Raw genomic sequence first — 6,897 nt, forward strand, 5'->3', positions numbered from 1 at the left:
ATATATATATATATATATATATATATATATATATATATATATATATATGTATGTATATATATATTATATATAAATACATAGACAAATATATGTATATGGTTTCTCAGTTGAACTTCATTGCAAAAAAGACTGAAAAAATTGTTTTCTGTAATTACTATGATACACAGTAATAGGCGTTGGTGTTATTTTTGTATAAACATAATATCATCAATGTGGCATGCATGACATATATACAAAATTTTGGTGGTTTGAAGCAATATGTCCAACCTGGTGCGATTGGTTCTGTCGTGTTCCGTGTAGCCTAAAGCCACTCTGTGCGAAAAGAGTTTAAAAAAAACAACCTAACTGTTCAGTATACGTGTTCAATGTTCTGTGTTCTGCATGTTTTAGTATGGAATGAAACATCCCAAAATGTCAGCTTGATTTTACCAAATGAATCTCAAATACACGCCCCAATCACATGCAACATCACACACACACACACACGCACACACACACAACTGCACTGTAAAATGGAACACACTGACGAAATTAAAACTGTGCGACTTCTGATGGATGGATTGATGAAAGATGAAGATTCTTCTTTTGTTTACATCGTGTCATTTACACAGAAAAAAACAGTTCCACCGTTCGACTGTTTCATCCTCCCGTCCCAACACACACACACATACACGCAACCCATCACTCAGCCGCCATCTGTGCAGTGAGAGGAGGGGGGAGATGATGACAGTTAACCTGAAACATTCAGGTAGGCTTCATCATCTCACCTATCCATTGGTCTCCATCATCCATTATCATCTGCTTCTCTCTACCGGTCCAGGATAGGGACAAAAACGAGGATGTTAGAATTTGTCCCGCACCTGTAAAAATGTCTTTATCCTTGTTCAGAGAAAATAGTTCCAGAAATAGTCATTTAGAAATGTGTCCGCCTGACGAGTTAATGTATGGCTGCATCTCAATATGGAATCATCTGCCGAGGATTCTTTTTTTTTTTTTCTTTTTCATTGATCAATATATCGTTTTGTATAAATTAGTGGAAAAATTTGCCCGTGGGTCCAAACTTTAAAGATATTCAGATCAACTTCATATGAAGTACCACCTTAATAGATAAAACAGTTGCTGATTAATCGATCAACACAAGATGTGTCAACAGCTAGATTCACTCAATCCTCCTGTTGTCCTCGGGTTCAAATTGACCCATTTACACAACAATTATATATCAGAACTACGACCAAAGAACGTTGGACAAAGTGACAAATGTTGAAAATTTCTGTTGCTTAAAAAAAATAGAAAAAAAGAAGTGACCAAACAAAATCGGAAAAATCGCCAAAGTTGAAAAAACTCGATTAAAAGAAGTGACAAAAAAAATTGTAAAAACATTAAAAAAGTGACAAAAAAATGGGGGGGGGGGGAAACATAAAAAATGTTGAACACTTGGGTTAAAGGGTTAGCTCCAGTTAAATATGTCCATGGCAACGGTGTGTTATACTTAGCAACGGTGTGTTACCAAGAAAATAACAAAATTCTACATTACAATTCAATTGATGTAATAAACTTCTCTAATAACCAAATGTAAAGGATTCTTATAAAACATTTCCTTTGTTTATTTATGTGTTCAAAGACATTTTACATTGATATTGATCAGGCTTGTATTCACGTCGCTGTCAGTCAGAAAAACTGGTTCCCTGTTAAAACTCTGGATTTACATTTGAATCTGATCACTCCCTGCTCTGGATTTTATTCTCATTGAGGTGTTAAACTCTAGAACAGCATAAACAGGATCCAGGAAAAAAAATCCAGGAAAAGAAACTCGCCTTTACATTTCTATTCCTTCATCTGAACGACAAACAGGAGTTTTAGGATTAGATTATTTTATCTCCCGTGGCGGAGTGGACTAGCAGTTTCAGTCTTCGTGCTAAGCTAGGCTAACCATGGCCTTATCCTAACTATATGTACTGGAAAAACAAATAAAACTGATTGTGGGGGGCTGAAAATGACTGGAAAAGAGAAAACAAAGGCAACGGGATTCAAAGAATAGTGAGTCATCATCCAATTGTGTGTTTTTGTGTGTTTGTGTGTGTGTGTGTGTTTTTATGTATCTGCTCAGACTGACTTCACTTATCAAGTGACTTCATCATAACACGACTCAACATTTCTCCTCCAATTTGAAATCTGTATACATTTTTAGTTATTTATCCGCCTGTAGAAATGGCCGTCGTGGCAACATGTTGACAGCATTTAAAGTGAGTGACTGTCGGACGTTGTGGTCGTGTTAAAGTACACAGAGTGTGTAGTTTGGCAAATCTGGCATCCAGGATGCAGGACAGACGGGTCATGAATCCAACTTGCTCTCAAATGCAACTGAAAATAAAGTCTTGTTCTTTAATTTTTGGGATTTATGCTACTTTTTTCAGCTACCAGTTAATTTATTGTATATATTTTCTGTATAGATGATTGCCTAACGTGGAGGTTCTGGCAAGGACATGGGGAATTCTTTTTTTTTTTTACCTAAACATAGTCAAATTATGTCTTTGGTCCGCACTGAAATATCTTCAACTATTTAATAGACTGCTATAAAATCACCATGAAGTTCACATTTGTCATTTTGAGTGAAATACTTCAACAACTTATTAATTTCCCCTTAATAATTAATTAGAATAACAAAGGTGATCCTCTCAGTCTGAATATTGCGCCATCATCAGGCCAAAGGCTTCCAGTAGTTTTTTTTTTTTAATGCAAACATACCTGTAAAACTAACATTTCATTCATTCCCATCAGCCTCAGCTGTGTCTAGTGCTAGTTAGCTTAGCATAAATTGGAGATGGTGAGCCTGCTATTGGCTCAAAGCCCTGGCCCATGACTGTAGACTCTGGTTTTCAGTGTAGAGAGGACACCTCTCTGTCCTCGACCATCCTGTCTGGCAGATTCTGAGCCTCAGCAGTGATTTGTTGCTAGCCAAAATAAAACTCTGTGTGTGTGTGTGTGTCAGTCATCCTGTCCGTTTCGATCAAACATCCTCCTCCTGTTTGCTTCAATCTATGCAACAGAATCCTCCAGTTCAGCTCCAATCGATTCATCTGGTTTCTCACTTTCTCTCCCTCACACTCTCACTCTGTCTGCCCGTATCTCGTCTTTTTATCGCCTTTTTTTCCCAGTTCTTTCTACAAACAGAACCACTGTACCTGTACATTGTTGTATCTATGTGTGTGTGTGTGCGCGACAGGTGCACACACTCATGGTTTCTTTACTCTTTTGTAAGATATGATCATGTGGAATGCCTTGGTCTTAGTGTCATGTCGTTTGAACTTAAGCTGAACAAAAAGATGATAATCAAGCAACTGAGTAAAAGTTGTGACATAATATATAAATATATATAAATATATACAAATATATATACATAAAATAAAGCCATTGAAATTTGAAATAAATCTGTGTCAATTTGTGATTTTTTTTTCTCACACATTTAGTTTTTAATAGGGCACGAGCCCTATTGAAAATGAAGGAATTATTATTGATTAATCATCTTTTGGAGGGCTTAACATACTCAAGAACTCTGTATCTTGTACTAAAAGTGCAAAGGAACCTATTGTTTTTGTAAAAATTATTTTTCTGAGTCCTTCGCATTTTTGAGTTCGAATGCACAAAAACTACAGAATTCGATTTTTTTTTTTTAAGGGTTTTTGTGAATAGGCCTACAAAAATGGCTCGCTACAATATTGAAACGTTTGAGCCCCTGCAGTACGTTTGACGTAGACTAACGAAGCGTGGTACACATGTGTAGCATGGCAAGATGTACAAAAAGCTCATTTTGAATTGAAAGTTCCAAATTTGTGCGATTTTGGCCATTTCCAAATGGTGGGGGTGGTGGCATAAAGTCCGGTGAAAATGTACGAATTGTAAGGGTTTCGGGAACAGGCCTACAAAAATGGCTCACTAGCGCCCCCTACAAAATTAAAAGAATTGAGCCCCTGCAGTGCGTTTAACGTGGACTAACGAAACGTGGTACACACATGTATCATGTCAAGACGTACAAAAAAGCCCATTGGAGATATACCCTAAACCCAACAGAAAGTCCGCCATTTTGAATTGACAGTTCAACCGTTTGCTCTCAATCTGGCCCTGAGGATTCTGGGTGATCCATCCCTCACCCACTTCTCTCAGAGTTCTCGAATGCCCACTAACAAAAACCAAACGAGCCATTTGTGCCGAGGATCATTCAGTCACTGAAGAAATCACACACAGGTACATAGACATTTGTTATTTGGAACTTTTGATTACTTATCTAATTATTTATTAATTCATCTTAGCTATTGGACAGATGATTGCATGTCACCACCAGTGCTGCGTTGTTGTTGTCGTTATTTAAGTTCTATTTTCTGTATTGTCTAAATCTTCATTGCTGTTGGATGTTGGTGTGGTTTTTATTGTATTTTTTGTTTATGGTTATTTACTATTGTATGTGTTTAATGTTTTATGTGTCAAATTTGGTCTGTACCATCTCAGCACCTTAAAGATGAAACGTTTTCGCTACAAGGTGGGCGTGGCGTGGCAGCCATTTTGAGCATTTATCAATGAATATTGTCATATCCACCCAAAATTTCTCATGATTGACAAGAGTCCAGGCCTGAGGACGTCTACGGGCTAAAATTGACTTTTGGTTACAGCGCACACTGCTGGCAACAGGAAATCAACCTTACATGACATACATCATCTGATTTAAATGACACTTATGATGTGTGGTCTACATGTGAAACTGAGGCGCCCCTAATACTTTAACCACGCCCACGTGACCATGCCACGCCCCCTTTAATGGCTTTTGAACCATTTCAGGTGGTGTCTTGTATGAGGTATCATTGAACTCAGCAAAGCGTTCCTTAATAATTGGTGATGGTTTGGCCTGTCCCTTATTATTTGGCCACGCCCGTTTTTACTAAATATTACCCATTTGATGTATACTTTTGTGTGAGGTGTCATTGAACTCAGCACACAGTTCCGTTTTTGTTAGTGACGATTTGCAGAGTCAGAGGCGTGCAAATGCTCGGTCTCAAGGAGCGGCGTCTGCCAGTGACCTCAACGCGCACGGAAGAGCGAGGGCCCGTCCAACGCTGCTTGTAGTTTTAATTTACTAATTATTTTTCTTCTTCTGAATGGCTTCTACTGGAAGAGGAAAGATCTCAACACTTTATGAATTATTATTAACATTGCACATGAATGCTTTAGTCAAGAACAACGGTTTGAAGATATTTACACGTCCTGTCTTTAAAGCAGAGGGGCCCCTAGGGGATCCTCAGAGTTACTGCAGGGGGGGCAGCCAAATTATTGTTTTATATTTATTTGAAAGTTTTTTTTTTAATTAAAATACATCTGAAAATACACATTAACATGAATCCAACATATTATAAGCAAAGATGAATCGGCCTATTCATACAAAAAAAATGTATATTCAAAATTATGATAGGCTACACTGTGACTTCGACATGTATGTTTAACAATAAAACTTGATGTATAAATACCATATGAATGTCCATCCATCCATTTTCATCCATCCGGCCCTGCTCTAGAAAATTACATGATAATAAGCTAGATTAATCCTTGATAAGAAGCTTCAGTAGGGACATTTTACAAATTTTAATCCAGCTAGATTCAAATCAGGAAAGTTTTGCTGATTTTGACAATTTCTGATTGTCTGATTTTTTTTATTTTTTTTTCACTTCCCCATTATTTGAGTGGTCTTATTAAAGACCAATAATAAAAGATGTACCCTGACTCCCACAGTAACTATTTGCGTACACCTCTGTTTTTGTAATTATTGGAATAATTTATAGTTTTATAGTGTCTCTCCCCCATAAGAAATTCTAAATTATGACAACAACACTGTCTGAGCATCCACATGATGCAAGGCTTCAGTGATCGCGCACCACGACCCCCACCTCCACCCTCACCCCTCCTCCACGCAGTTGCTAGGAACTAGCCATACTGAGAAGAGTTTTGTTGAGCTCGTCACGTCCTGGCTCATAATTTCGTGGGTTATATAGCCCCCAATTTCCACCGGATGCATAACGGCTGCGGATCGGCCATGACTGACAGGTGAAGTCTTGAGGACCCACGAGATCTCGCAAATGTAGAAGAGAACCACAAAACCGACGACAGTTGTTGTCCGTCCAGAGGACTGGAGGGGAAACAACTCTATGCTGTGTTTTCAAGGTGTAGTGCAGGAAAATATGATCCGCCGTGAGCACAACCTATTTTATGTTGAAAATGAACCTTTATGTTTCATTTTGTTTCTGTGCGTGTGCATCTGGGAAAAATGGAACCTATGCGGATTGCTGGAGCTGGGACAGGGTTAGAACGCAGCCGTTCCGCAGTCAGTGGAAATTGGGGGTAGGAATTAAATAGAACATAACTTTTTACTTTTAACTATGAACAGTGAATGAGAACAGCCGGGTATACATGCCTGTATACACACACATCCCACATCTGATGGAAATCCCCAATCCGTCACATTAAAAAAAGTGAAATTTGATCATTGACTTTAAATCTGCAGAGGTTTCAGAAACACTAAATCTTCCTGAATTCTTAAGATGATTCAAAGAGAGCTTGGGACAATCAGATTGAATTTTAATGAGCCCATGACCTAGAGACATTATTACGACAAACTATACATCTTTAGCTCCACATGTCTCTTAAAATTTTGTTAAACCCTTCGCCTCTAGGGAATGGATTTGACTATGTTTCACACATCACATAAATCAAATAAGACCTCCTCTGTCTATTAGCACTTAGATGCTCAGTGCAACACTGTCACCATGTGGATATTGGAAGTAATGGCGTTTTTCCACTGCTGGTAACAGCTTGCCTCGGCTCGCCTCGGCCCGCCTCGGCTCGCCTCGGCCCATT

The sequence above is a fragment of the Etheostoma cragini genome, chromosome 4 (genome assembly GCF_013103735.1).
Source record: "Etheostoma cragini isolate CJK2018 chromosome 4, CSU_Ecrag_1.0, whole genome shotgun sequence".
In the NCBI taxonomy this organism is placed as follows: domain Eukaryota; kingdom Metazoa; phylum Chordata; class Actinopteri; order Perciformes; family Percidae; genus Etheostoma; species Etheostoma cragini.